Source organism: Peromyscus maniculatus, chromosome 12 (assembly GCF_049852395.1).
Source record: "Peromyscus maniculatus bairdii isolate BWxNUB_F1_BW_parent chromosome 12, HU_Pman_BW_mat_3.1, whole genome shotgun sequence".
In the NCBI taxonomy this organism is placed as follows: domain Eukaryota; kingdom Metazoa; phylum Chordata; class Mammalia; order Rodentia; family Cricetidae; genus Peromyscus; species Peromyscus maniculatus.
In genome coordinates this window covers 87,063,127-87,078,696 of record NC_134863.1, presented here as the reverse complement: position 1 = coordinate 87,078,696, position 15,570 = coordinate 87,063,127, and positions in this window count along the sequence as shown.

Sequence of the window (15,570 nt, the reverse complement as noted above, 5' to 3'; positions counted from 1 at the left end):
TTTTTTCCACATAGATGGTTTTGCTTTGAGTATAGTAACTGAGACTCAAGCACCCTGAAGGGTTTCTGGAAAGTGTGCATTTGGTGGGCAGTTGCCCACAGAGCAAAGATAAATTGTCTGAGAGGCCAGGATTTCTGGTGAATTATGAATCATGGAGATAAAAGACAGATAGACTCTTCAGCTCGGATGGACACTGTTCCAATCCATCCCTCAGTAGCCATAGTTCTGCCCTGCTCAACAGGAACCTGATTTCTCTTGTCTTTTTCCTCTCTTTCTCCTGCCACACTCATTTCCCAGAGTACCATTTAGATTGTGCCTACTATTGAGGAAATGTCATACTGAGACCCACCTTTCCCTTATTCATTCCAGAAGCACCTTTCCCTATCACACTCAGGTCTGCCTAGCATCTGGGGAAACTCTCTCACAAAGGCCTTTGACCTCTTATCTTTGACTTTGCTTCCAGTGAGGTAGGCACAACAGACCTGCAGGATCCATGGAGACATCTGCCACTGAACTTTCCTCTCCTTAGTCTCAGGTTTTCTCTTCTGTCTTCGGTCTGTTTCTTGAAATAAGAGTCAGCCCTCCACACCCATGTGTTCTGCATCTGAGGATCCAACCAAATGAAAACAGAAAATACTCAACCGATCTTTACTGAATATATATGGCCCTGTAAACAATCCAGTACATCAATCATTTCCACATATCATTATAGGTTTATTGGGGTGTGCATATGTTATATGTAAAACTGATTTTATGAATGGGACCTGAGCATATAAAGGTGTGGATATCTGAGCGTTTCTGAAAAGGTTCTCCTTGAGTCCTGCTATGGCTTAAATATGAACTATTGGTGTTTCGAATACTTGGTCGTCACCCAGTGGTACTCTGTTGGGAGGTTTTGGAAGCCTTGGGTGGTGGGACCTAGATAAAGGCAGAATGTCATTGTGGTTGTGCCTTTGAAGGTTACACCCAGTTTGCAGCACCCCCACTCCCTCTCCTTCATGTTTATCAAGAAGTAGAGAGCAGCTCTGCCAAACACTTCCACAGCCATGATGTTCTGTCTCAGCGTGTGGGACCAAGTGACTGTGGAGTGAACCCTCTAGAACCGTAAGCCAAGATTAATTCCCTACTCCCCTTAGATTGTTTCTGTTGTGTGCTTGGTCACAGCGATTATAAAATTAACTAAGACAGATCTTGAGGAAAGACTATACTTAGTGTCTGTAATAGTTAATATCAAATGTCATCTTGACAGAACCTAAAAGCTTTTCAGAGGTGGGGTTCTGGGCATGTGTGTGTGGCATTGTCTAGTTATTTTATTGAGGTGGGAAAGCGTGCTCACTGTGGGTAGCACCACTCCCTGGCTGGGATCCTGGGCTGTGTAAGTGGAGAGAGGAGCTGAGCAGCAGTTGCATGCATCATTCTGTTTTCTGTGGGTGTGATGTGACCAGCTGCTTCAAGCTCTTGTTGCCTCCATTTCCCTTCCATGACGGACTGTATCTTGAACTAAAACAAACTCTTCCTTCCTTGAGTTACAATGCTTCACCTAAGCTTTTTTTGTTTCAGGCTTTTATGCTGTGGATATCGCTCTATACAAATAAAACACTGATCGCCAGTGACCAGACAGGAATTATAGGCGGGACAAGGAGAGAGGAGAATTGGGTAAACAGGAAGAAGGAGGGAGAGACACTGCAGCCACTGCCAGGACAAGCAACATGTAAAGACGCCGGTAAGCCACCAGCCATGTGGCAAGGTATAGATTTATAGAAATGGGTTAATTTAAGATATAAGAACAGTTAGCAAGAAGCCTGCCACGGCCATACAGTTTATAAGTAATATAAGTGTCTGAGTGATTATTTTATATGTGGATTGTGGGACTGCGGGGCTTGATGGAACCTGGAGAGAAGCCCTCCAGCAACACTTTTAGTTTTTACCGTAATTATTTTAATATTTTTAAATGTCCAGACATAATGCTGATTTTGCATTTTTTTTATTGCGTGTATGGTGGCGGTGATGGGGTTGCAGCAGAGCATGTGCATGGAAAGCAGAGTGAACTTGCAGGAGTTTGTACTCTCCTTCCACTGTGTGCGTCCTGGGGATGAAACTCAGATTGCTAATCTTGGTAGCAGATGTCTTTACCCACTGGGGCATCTTGCTGGCCCATTATATCATTATTTTAATTGTATATATTTATGAGGTACAGCATGTTATTCAAATAAACTGATTAAAATATGGTAATTAGTGTTTCCATCCCACCGTTGTGTTGAGTTGAAGACTTTAAGTTCTTCTCATCTATTCATGAAGTTTATACCAGGCTGTGATTATACTATACAGCAACCCTACTGTGCTACAAGGCACTCAGGCTTGTTGCTTCTTTCCTACTCTATCTTGGTAGCTCTTATATAACTCTATCATCACCTTATCTCCCAAAACCCTTACCCTCGAATGAGCATTGTTTTACTTTGACACTGAAGTTATTTGAGCATATGTCTATGAGGGGGACATTTGGTATCTGTCATTCAATGTCTAGATTAATTGCTTCCTTCATTTCTACATAAAAAGCATGAGTGGCCTGTCTGCATATAGACTCAATGGTTACCAGGCCATGTGATGTCAGGGCCTTCTCTCTTATCCAGGCAGCCCACCCACATGGCCTCTTAGTGTCCTGGCCTGAGGGAAGTCACTTCCCAGGTTGGTCGGGCTCCTATGTGTCTTTCATGGCACAGCCCTGCACAGCAAAATCCACAGAAGGTTGAACAGAGCTATGGTGAAGTGTGCTCTCAGTTGTCTGCTGAGAGTTAGGCTGGGTGGTTTGTACCAACCTCATGAGAGTCCAGGATCCCTCTCAATAAGCACACGCATTGCAGCTTCTTGATGCTCTCAAAGAGAAGACACCCTCTTAGCACCTCTGGGTGTCTGGAATGGGGAATGCGTGGGAATCCTGTGAGGACCTATGATACTCTGAACAGTTGCTGACACCAAGAGAGACTTTCATACACATGAGCTGAGTTCATAATTATTTACTCTATCATCACTGGGCCAGGAGCTGTGGGAGGTTTGCTTTGTTAGAGGCACACAGGGGGAAGCCCTAGGTAAGTGCTTGCCCAGGACTAAATGATCTCTCTTTGTGAGACAGTCAGTAACATGTCTTTCACACTGAGAGTCCAGGGCTGGGGAGTGGCTTAGTGAGTAATCACTTGCTACACAAGCATGAAGACCTCAGTTCGGTTCCCAGGACCATGTACAAGCGTCACATGGCAGCATCCATCTGTAACCCATGTTCTTTTAGCAGGTTGGAAGACAGAGACAGGAGAATCCTGGGACCTCGAGGGCCAGCTAGTCTTCAGTACCAGCAGTAAACAGCAAGAGGACCTGTCTCATGAAAGGTGGAAGGTGAGGACCAATGACCAAGGTTGTCCTCTGACCTCTGACCTCCACACATGAACCACTGCATGCCCAACTCCCACCCCACAGATTGGGGGGAAAAAAGCAAAAATAAAAAAGAAGCTTGCATGGCCTACTTTTCCTGTTAGATTTTATTCGGCTGCTGTGACCCAAAAAAATTCTCCTGAAATACAAAACAAAAGGAAGATGAGATGTTCTATTCTCTCGTATTTAAGCTAAAAAACTCAAAAAGCCTTCCACTCCTACCCTCTCTGTTGCCAAAGCTGAATTTTAAGCCAGGAGTCAGAGTCTCAATGCTCACTTGGAGGATCCAAGTGGAGTCATTAAATCTTATTACAACTCCAAGTGCAGAAAGTAATTGCACACTTTTGTAAGTAGCTTAGGATTGATTAAAAATGCATAAAGGAAAGCTGCAAAACTCTCCACAGGCTGGGGATGCTGCCCCCTTGGGGGAGCCTCAGCAGCTGTTCATTCTCTCAGAAACCTTTCCAGTCTTCTGGCAGGGCAGAAAGGCAGGGTTCCCACCTCTTGAGGTGAGCAAGGCAGCCTAGATATGCTGATATGACTCCACAAGCCCAGATAGAGTAGACTTCATTTCATCACATTGAGCTCGTCGACTTGCTGGATCCTGGTCCTTGTCTCAGAGGCTGCATTCTTGTGCACAGCATAGTGGTAGTTGCTACCAATGTGGGTGGAAAGAGAGAAATGGAGACAAGCTCTAGGGATGCTTGGGAAGAAGATCCACCCATGATGCATGTTGCAAGCAAGGAGACTAGTGGAGGTTTGCAGTCCAGAGAGTTCTACTTCCCTGTGTCTCTTCTGCCTCTGTCTCTCAGGAATCATTTCCCCATGGCATTGCATTGGTTCAAGGTCACCACAAACAAACTACCATAACTCGCACAAAGGTATGAGGTATGCTCATTCAACAAAAAGTTAATAAACACCTTGGGAGGCCAGACACTGGTTTAGTTGGAAGAGAAAAAGCCAACCAGAGTTTATGGTAGGACAGTGGGAGACAGAATAGTGGCAGGGGCTGTAGTGGTTCTGTGGCAGTGAATAGGGGGCACACGAGGTCCAGTGAGGCTGTGCTCAGTAACAAGTAAATAGTATTGGATTTCAGAGGCCAGGGATGCAAACCTTCCTCCCTCCCTCCTCCCTTTTGCCCCTCTCCCACTGGACATCTCTCTACTCCATGCCAGTCATTTTTCTAGGTTCTGTAATATAATGGGGGATAGTTTCTATTTCTAAGAAATCTCTGACCTGTACCTAGTTTTCTCCTTTTAAATAAATTCACAAATGATTTGTGTTTGACTTATGTGGTCCCCTTTCCACTTGTTTCTTATTTTGAAAACAGACCTGTGAAGAAAGTACATATGAGAAGCTGAATTTCCCAAACTAAACACACCCCCAAAAGCAGCTGCATCTGGATAAATGAAGCATTTCCCACACCCAAAGCTCACATTTGTATCTTTCAGTCATTATTCCTTCTAAGTAATATTATCAACTCTTCAAATTTGTTTAACTTTATAAATAAAATCATACCTTTCACAAAAAGGTCTATAAAGAGATACAAGAATGGTATTTCTTTGACACTATTTGTAAGATTCATTTGTGTTTTGATAGGAAAAACTTGTTCATTTCCTCTGCTGTATGATATTTCATTGTGCAGATATACCCCAAGGAGTAGTGTTCATCCTTCTATTCATGCAGAGGTGAGCTGTTTGTTTTTTGACAATTTCACACAGTTCTATTATGATAATCTTGTGCACATCTTTTTGTGAATATATATGTGCCTATTTTCCAAGCATAATTTTAGTTCTAGACCTACTAGGTTACAGTATGTATATATTTAGTGTAGTGCAAATAGTGAGTTTCCTACAGGAATTTTCCAGTTCATATTCCAACCAGAACGATGTGAGAGTTTTCCTTGGTTTCCTCTGAAAGTAGCACTGCCTATCTCCTCTCTGTGGTTTTAATTTGCATTTATCTGATGAAGAATGAAGTTGTTGACTTCCTCTTGTACTTATTCACCATCTGGCAAATCTTTATTGAACTGACTGTGTTGGGTAGTTTTTGTCAAGTTGACACAGATTAGAATCTCCTGGGAAGAGGGAACCCCAATTGAGGAATCACCTCCATCCAACCAGCATGTAGGCATTGTCTGTGGGGCATTTTTGAAAGTTAATGATTATTGTGGGAGGATCTAGCCACTGTGGGTGGTGCTACCCCAGGGCAGGTGGTCCCAGGTAATATAAGAAGTCTGAGCAAGTTGTGTGTGTGTGTGTGGGGGGGCGGCGGGCGGGGCAAGCCAGCCAGGAAGCATCATTTGTCTGTGGACTTGCTTCAGTTCCTGTTTCCAGTTCATATCCTGAGTTCCCTTGGTAGTGGTCTATGACCTGGAAATGTGAGATGAAACAAGTCCTTTTCTTATCAGTTGATTTTGGTTAGTGTTTTTCTCACAGTGACAGAGAAGCAAACTAGAACAGAGATTGGTACCAAGAGTGAGGCATTGTTATAACAGATCATGATGTTTTTGGGAGAGGATTGTGGAAGTGTTTGGAAGTTTGGGCTGGAAAAGCCATTGAGTACTTACAGCTTTGGGCTCTTCTGTGGGAGCTTTGACGATGATAAGGGTATTGAAAGCAACACAGATAATAGAGGCCTGACTTGTGAAGTTTCTAAAGGAAGTTTGAGGGTCCCTCAAAGACTTTATGTATGATATATTTGAAATAAGAATCTTTAGAAGTTTTACTGTCTGTGATTTATTGGGATAATAGGTGTCTGCTCAGCTGGAGCTGAGAAGTCAGATGTGATTAATTAGAGACCAGTATCATTCAGGTGAATACTTCTGGGAGTATTTCCTCGGGCCAACACCCAAAAGCTGTGGTCCAGAGATAGGGGTAGGGATAAGGCTGCATCTTAACATGATAGCCAAAATTGTTAACTGTGTAAGAGTCCCACATGGTATTGGTTTTCAAAGCCTGAAAGGTTTATGGAGAGAAGCTGAGGACTGACACCATGTTATCAGGAGTCCCTGAAGAAATGTCAGGAGGCCAAAACAGGCCACAGCATATTAAAGGTACTAGGACTGTGGAGACTGTGGGCAGCAACAGGTATATAGTAGGGATGGTATGAGTATATTGGATGTGTATTTTAGATGGCAGAGCTGGAGAAGTATGACAGCCCAAACCCTTTTACAATGAGAAGATTATGATTAAGTCTGATATCCTGGACACTGAGCTTCAGGGTTTGACTTACACAATGGTATGCTGTGTTTTGCTTTGATATGATTGTAATTGTCATCATGTTATTCTCTCTTAGAAAAGAAATATGTAACTTATTTTGGATTTTAAAGAGATACAGAATTTGTTTTGGGTTTTACGGGAACCACAGTTAAGGGCCTTTGGGTATTTTAAATGACTTTGAACTTTTAAAGTGTTTGGAGTTTTAAAGATATTGTGGGACTTTTAAAGACATTAACACCAGATCTTGGGGATAAACCAGAAAGGAAAGGTTATGGTTTAATAGTATTATGTTTTTCTGTCAAGTTGACAAATGGTCACTGTGCTGGTTGGTTTTCATTAAAATGATACAAACTAGAGTAACCTGAGAGGAAAGCCATATTTGAGGATTTGTCTTACAGATTGGCCTGTTGGCATGTCTATGAGGCATTTTCTTGATGATGGGAGGGCTTAGCCCACTGTAGGCAGTACCATTACTAGGATGATGAGCCTGGGCTATACAAGAAAGGTAACTGAACAAGCCATGGGGAGCAAGTTAGTAAGCAGTGCTCTTTCATGGTATCTAATTTAGGAACTGCCTCTAGGTTCCTGCCTTGAGTTCCTTCCTTGGCTTCTCTTGATGATAGACTATAACCTGTAAGCAAATAAACCCTTTCCTCCTCCAAGTTGCTTTTGCTCATGCTGTTTATCACATCAACAGAAAACAAATTAGAACACCATGTCTTCTATGTCAGTAGGTAAGGAATGAGAAACCTGGAAGATGTTTTATGTTGTTTGTTTTTTGGGGGGAGGGTTTGTTGAGGAAGGGTCTTACTGTGTGGCCTTGAAGAGCCTAGAACTCACTATGCAGACCAAGCTGGCTTTGAACTTACAAAGATCTACCTGCCTCTGCCTCCTGAATGCTGGGATTAAAGTTGTGTACCACTACACCCAACCTCTAAGAATTATTTTATTGTTTTTATGTGAATGGGTGTTCGCCCTGCAAAAATATCTGTGTATCACTTGGGTTCCTGATGCCAAGGAGGCCAGGAGAGGATGTTGGAACTGGAGTTGCATATGCCTGTGAGCAATCATATGGGTGCTGGGAATCGAACCAGGTCCTCTGGAATAGCAGCTGGCTCTCTTAATGTTTGAGCCACTCTCCAGCCCCTTATCTGGAAAATGTTTACAGCAACATTTGATTGATTTGATCTGATGGTGTTTTGGATCACAAGAGTCAGGTATCAGGTGCCAAGGGGAGCCAGGGAGTGCCAAGGAACAGGCAGATTACCAGTGAGTACTAGCTTTCTTCATTTGCGTCAGTGGGTGTATCATCCATCTCTGTTTGAGGAAATCATAGAAAAGGTGACATACTAGCAGAAAAAGGGCTGGTTCATCCAAGTCTGGAAAAATGGGTATGAGTTTATAGAAAGTCAAAATTAGCATCAGGACCAAAAAAGGAGAAAAGGAGGGGTCCAGGATGACAGCCTGCAGTGTAGGCAGCAGAGAGCCATGGCTTCTTGGTAGTCAAGAGAGCTCAAGTGGAGGTGTGTGCCTGAGGCTGGGCCTGGAGAGATACCTGGAGATCCTGACACGAGCCGGATTTTATTACATACTGTTGGCACACCGTGTCCAAGTGTGCTTGAGCATCTCTCAGTGAGCACACAGTCTCATACGCAGTTAGAGCACTCTGACAAGTGACTGCTAGCTCTAGAAGAATGCAACCTCCATAGGGATGAGAACCATATCCCCAAATTTTCAAAATCAGAGGCTTTGTTTTGAACAAAGGAGGAACCCATGACAATGTCATCAATGGAATGTTCTCACTTTATTCGCTTGAAAAAAATGCAGTTAACCAGGAGTTAGGGAGATAGTTAAGAGAGCTTGCTGTTCTTACAGAGCACCTGAGTTTGGTTCCCAGCACTCAGATGGGGTGACTCACAGCTAGTTGCCTGTAACTCCAGTTCCAGTATTCTAATGCCCTCTTCTGACCAGGCACTCACACATAAATACACATGAACATGAATAAAAATAAAAGATCTTTAACACACACACACACACACACACACACACACACATACACACACACACACACACACACACACACACACACACACACACACACCATGTTCATGAAAATCTTATTCCTTTAGGAGGCATTGGTTTCTTCCTGATAGGATAAGCTAAACCAAGTGTCTGCAGAAGCAGGGTGGCCGGAGAGGTGCCTGCAATTCAAATGGCAATCTGAGCACATGCATCCTCTTCTCTTTCCTCTCTCTCCCTCCTTCTACCTCTTCTCTTCCCCTCAAGATCCATCTATGAGGAGAGTGAGAACATAAAAATGTGTCCTCTCACAGACACAAAGAGAGCTAAAGAGAAACTGACTGAGCAGGGTGGGTTTCTCTCCTTCCTGAAGATGACAGTGGTCAGGCAATAGCCACTGATGAGCAGAAGAGGGTGTGGCAGGGGCGGGGGGAGTAACCAGGAGGACACCCCCAACTCCTCCTTTGCACATGTTTTGTAGACTCTTATGGGAGCTCTGAACTCAGATATCTTTGAAGATGAGAGAGATACACAGGAAGGTCAACCCTGATGGCTTCCTTAGCATCCTTTGAGCACAGAACAGCCAATAGGCAGATGTTTATCCCTCAGGCAAAGAGCAAAGGATTCCTGACAAGAGACACTAAACCAAGTGTCTGAGGACACAGGATGGTCTGAGAGGGACTGAGTCCACAGCATGCACTCAGCCCAAGATGCAGCATGTTTTTATTCTGCTCACAGTGTGGATGAAACCCCAGATCAGAAGCCTCATTTACACACAAAACTCAGCCATGCAGTTGCTGTGTTTTCAGGTATGAATAGACAATGGGGTGGCAGAAATTTGAGGGAACTCTGAAATGGGAAGAAAAGCCAAATTAAATAAGAAGCAAACAACCAGGAGACAAATTACTCAGGGAATAAAAATATATGTGAAAAAAATTCTTATTGGTGTGAGCAGGGAGACCTGGGTGTATATAGTTCATAATACATGGACAGGATGCTTGGTTTAGAAAAGATTATCAGAGAACACATAAGATGCATTGGAAAGAAAAGCAAGTTCTTTTAAGAGTAAAAACTTTAACAGACTATTTAACAAGGGAAGCTGATGAAATTTATTAAGTGGGTTAAAACAGCTAAACAGAAGGCTGAAGTACGTCCAGGTACTGAGGAGGCAACATAGATCTATTTCAAAGGTTGAAACACAATAAACAGAATTTTGCGGGAAGAGAACAAAGCAAATAAAGGAATATGATTTTGAAGGAACATTAGAAGAAACTTCTGCAGTCTCCTGAAATAGTCTTTTTATCTTGTCATAATGCATAGGAAAGAACACATTGAGATATATTTTATGGAGATCAATTATATCAATTAGATATTGTGGTTCCAGAGAATAAGGACTGTTGATCTACAAGGGATCCGGATCAGACTGGCTGCAGGATTCTTACCAGAAACAAACTTACAAGGCATGTTTTTCCCCAAGTTCCAAGGTCATTTACAACTTAGAACTCAATAGGTAACAGAATGATCTTCTGGGTGTTAAAAGAGATTGTGCTAGAATCCAGGTGTTTTATTTCCTGAGAAACATATGAGAGGAAGTTATTTCAGAATGTGTACCAGAAAAACAAAAATGACCCCAGAGAGAAAGACTTAAGGTCCAGCTAGAGTAGGCATCAAGGTGCTGCCTCTGAAACAGAATTGTAGGGCATTACTCTAGATCACAGGGCCCAGGGAAGATGGGAAAGGAGAGGAGATTACATACATCAGAAACCATGTTTGAAATATTGATGGTTATAAGTATCCAATTAAAGTAAATATTGCCAGATAGATATATAGATGGATGGATGATAGAAATGATAGATAATACATAAGTGATAGATGGATAGATGATTGATAGATGACAAGTAGACAGATGATAGACAATAAATAGATAATCAAACATTTCAGGAAAAACAAAATCTACAACTCCATAGAAAAAGGAAATCAACTATTGCCTTATTATCTATTTTTAATTTTTAAAAATGTTATGAATTTGTTTCTCTGTATTCATGTTGAGATCAGATGTCACAGTCAGTTGTCTTTTTCTGCTACATGTTTTTGAGACAGGGTCTCTCACCAAACCTAGATTAGCTCATGGATTGGACTAGACTAGCTGGTCAACAGGCCCCAGGGGTCCACTGTCTCCACCTCCCACAGCAGGAGTTAGAGGTGCACATGACCATGACTAGCTATTTTACATGGGTTCTGCAGGATGAAACGCAGGTGTTTATGCTTTCACAGCAAGCCCTTACCAATTGAGCACCTGTCCACCCCAACCACCTTGTCTTAGACATTATTACTTTTTACATTTTAGGGTCAGTCCCAAGATGAAGCAAAAAGTATGGATGTAGGACAAGTTATACTCAGTGTTGACCTTGACAAACAAATCGAGTATGCATGAGAGATTTGAAGAGAAGGAAGACAGAAAGAGTAGGGTACATGGGAGGGTCATGCACACACCCATTTCAAGAAGGAAGTGACAAGTATTGCCATTAGTTGTAAACAGAAGTGTCTTAATGATGGCTATATGGGAGCAGAATTCTAGAATGTAACTACATTGGAAGTGTAATGTCCTCCAGGTTGGTGAAGTTGCTTGTGGAGGTTACACAATCTTTAGGAGGTTCAGCCTTGCTGGAGGAAGTGTGTCATTGAGGGCAGGCTTTGAAGGTTTATAGTGTGACCCCACTTCCAGGTTTTTCCCTGCTTCCTGGGTGCAGTTGGGATATGATCAGCCAGCTTTATGGTCCAACTGCCTGCTGCCATGCCTCCTGCCATGATAGACTCTTATCTCTCTGGAACCATAATCCCAGGTAAATTCTAAAAGTCACTCTGACCATGGTATTTTATCATAGCAACAGAAAACAACTAATACAGACAGGAATGAGGACAAAAAGGAATTTAAATGGTTTGGTTAACACAGCTCTTGCCTCTGATTGTGGGCCAATCAACAATGACTAAAATTTAAAAGTTCTTTATTTGTGGGCAATGCAACAACTTGGTAACTAAAGACGCTAAGTGGAGGTTTTATTGTTGTTGTTGTTATTATTATTATTATTATTATTATTATTTTGAGACAGAGTCTCTTTAAATAACCCTCACTATCCTAGAACTCTCTATGTAGATGAGGCTGGCCTGGAACTCACAGAGATCCTCTTGTCTCTGCCTCCTGAGTGCTAGGATTAAAGGTGTATACCACCATGCCTGGCCTATATGGAGATTTTTATTGAGAGGTAACTCTAAAATATATGGATTCTTTAAGAAGAGTTAACAGTTGGTTTTCTGTGGCACTCTTCAGGGTGGGGATAAGCTGGTAAACACTCCAGAGCTTCTTTAAAGGCATATAGAGGTGGTCTGACATTTTTATTTTGGTTGAAGACAGGATAGTCAGAGAAACACATTGAAAATTGTACTCTCAAAAAGTAGTCTCTTAGTTTTGACTATGTGTGCAAGTCTTCTGTTTGGAAGCCTAGGAAGAAGTTAATCCTCCATACTCTCCCCAGACAACAATAACAACAGCAACAGCAGCAGAAGCAGCAGCAGCAACAACAACAATTTGCTAGTGTATCTCTCCAGAACCAACCAGGCTTCAAAAGTATCCCATGTCCTCTCCGTTTGAATTAATATTTAAGAGAACTTTGTAAAAGATTGATAACGTTTTTAAAAGTGCATGCATAATGTCTTAGATCTTTCTGGTCTAGTATTATGAGTGCACAAGTGGCCAGTTCTCTTGCTTAAGGGGTCCACAGAGCAGGGAGTTGGGTAGTGGGCTATACCAGCTGACAGTCTAGCAAGGAGTTCTTCAGGTAGTGGGCTATATCAGCTGACAGTCTAGCAAGCTGAACTGCTCAGAGCTAAAATGATTCCTGACATCCTGTCTGCAGGCAGTTGACTTCCCTGCTGTGCGCACAGCTTTTGCTGGTGGCTTCTCACATCCTTCCGTACTTTCTGTGCAACCTTCTTGCTTAGGACTGTGTTTGCATAAAGCCTGCTTTCCCTGAAAACTGACATGGCAGTGGCCTGCTATTTGGCAGTGTAGACCAGGCCCATGTGGGCTGGTTAGCTGTGGGCTAATGGGAACAGTTCTCTGTCTTTGTCTTAAGCATCTGTGCATTACTGAGGCAATCCACAATGTGTGGTAACTCATAAGGCCACCTGCATTACCTCAGTGAAGTGATGGAGCTCTGTGGATTGTCCTATTATTTTTTTGTGAATCCACATTTTGCTTGTCTGTGTTATTAACCATCATGTCTTGACACCTGGCTTTTGCAAGACAAAACAACTATGCTGGCCTTAGCATAAGATGAGATGCTCATCCTTTCTGTGGGCTACACAGATACAAATAGACATCTCTGTTTCATCCATTCAGACTTTGTTGTCCATTTAGCTTCCTGATGGGAAATGAAAATGGTAGGGCACAGGCAGTACAAGGGTCCAAAGACTCCAGGAAGGAGAGTGAATGATGCTTCATCCAACTTTATGGAGAAAAGGGAGATTCTCTTCACTGCTGTAGTTGTGACCCTCCTCTGGAGCTTGATAAGTCTGTTGACTATGCCACAAATTACGAAAACCCTTCGTAACTGTGAAGGATCTGGGGACCTAAGAAAGGACCATTCCTTCCAACTTCTCTACTGGCATTGGAGACAGGTGTGTTAGTGTGTAGATGGAAAGAGATGAGCATGCATGGTGGGGTGTGGACTGCACCCCTACTGGATTTGAGGGTTGTAGCTCATATATACGCCTTCAAAATGTATGTGAATGTGTATATTTTTTTGTCACTTTTATGCATGTTCAGATCCCATGTGTAGAAGGCTTCAGTGTATATCCCAGGGGCATTCAACCTTTTTGGCTTCTCTGAGCCACTTTGGATAAAGAACTCTCTGGGGCCACACCTTAAACCCAGGAGTGTCCAATATGTGGTCTGCATATTTCAAGAGCATACATATGTTTATTTTGTGTGACACTGGGACACAATATTGTCATCTACAGTTTCCCCTTGAAAACTGTATAGTTGAGCACAGTTAATCAGCATTAAAAAAAATCTCATATTGTTTTAAGTATACTATTTAGTATTCATTGTGATCCTGGGGTACATGTGGCCTATGGGCCATGGGTTGGCCATCCCTGCCCTAGATGCTTTTTTCTTACTCTGAAACTTCCTTTTGTTTTTCTGTAGTGGTCTGGCCATTGACAGAATGTCCAAATCTGAAGTCTGCTGTCTGCAGCACCCTCCTTCCCATTCGTGTTAAGACCGCCTCTTTGCCCTTGTTTTCTATACTGTTCAACACTGTGTTCCATGCTCGAGGTCAACAAGCATGCAACACTTGACCCATGGGGCATCTGTGTACTGTTATACCCAGATTTTGGGGATTCCCAAAAGACTACCACAGAGACAGAATCCTGTATGTAAAAGCAAAGAGCCTTTATTTTCAAGCTCGGAGCTTGGACTCTGTCTGACACAGAGGTCAGAGCAGAGAGCCCTGAATCCAGGCAGGGTAGGGTTTTTAATCATAGCAGAGGTTGGGGTGAGGAGATTTCCAGGGTTCAGGACCCTGATTGGCTGACATTTGTTTAGGGGTATGGGGAATGTTTGGAATGTCAGGTATTTCCTCTTAGATGCAGGCCCTCCCTGGGTGGGGTTAGCTTATGATTTTTCCTGGTCCAGGTGTTGCCTGCCAGAAGCTGAGTCTGAGCTTCTAAGCCTGTCATGGCAGCTGTATGGTCAAGCTGTTTTGGGCCCCCTACAGTACCTCACTGTGGGTGACACTTTGTGCTGTTGCCCATGTCTACTCTGAAAAATGTCTGTGTCTGCTTCCTTAAGAAACATTCACGTCCAACACCTCTGTAGAAGATTCTACAAGGGCAGTTGACTTGTAAAAAGTTTGAATGTTGCATATTCAAAGTCAAGTTATTTTGGGCCACCTTGAGCCCTCTTTTTTTTTTTTTTTTTTTTTTTTTTTTTTTTTTTTTTTGGATTTTCGAGACAGGGTTTCTCTGTGTAGCTTTGCGCCTTTCCTGGGACTCACTTGGTAGCCCAGGCTGGCCTCGAACTCACAGAGATCCGCCTGGCTCTGCCTCCCGAGTGCTGGGATTAAAGGCGTGCGCCACCACCGCCCGGCTGAGCCCTCTTAATAATCATGTATTGACTCTCTGTATCTGGTTTAACATTTTGATTATCAATTTGAGGGGATACAGTCCACCTTGGTGGGGAAGGTGTGGTGGCAGCATCATGAGGTGGCTGATCACACTGTATCCAGTCAGCAGGCAGAATGCAGACAGGAAGTAGGGCCAGGTCATAAGCCTTAATGTCCAGTGGCAAAATCCCTGCATTGAGTCTCCACTACCTAACGGTTCCCTCCAAAGCAGCGCCACCATCTGGGGGCCAAATGTTTAAACACACAAACTACGAGGACAGTTGAGGTTGAAAACACAATTATTACCCCTTTTCTTGTACCTGGGCAGAACACACAGTGTCCTTAACATTTCCTGGCAGCAACCTGCTTTCTCTGAGTGACTGGATTTTCTGTGTGAGGCCTGAGCCCTGGGTACTCAGTCCAGAGCTGAGGCTCTATTTGTTATTCATTAAGCAGCGCAATGTTATTCATTAAGCAGTGTGCTGTTTACCATGTGAGAAAAGCCAGGAGGTACAACAAAATCCACTAGAAGAGTTTATTAAGAGAAGAGAACAGAAAGGATGTGTACAGGCCTATGAGGAATGACTGTCCGAGAAGCTGGGGGAGGAACACATGGAACCCACTTTTATAGGTTCCCCCTGCACATGTGCCTAAGGGCTTACATAGCCACACCCATGCAAAGATTAGGTGATCATGCTTTCTCGAAAATTACGTGATCATGCAGCACACGGATTAGGATTACC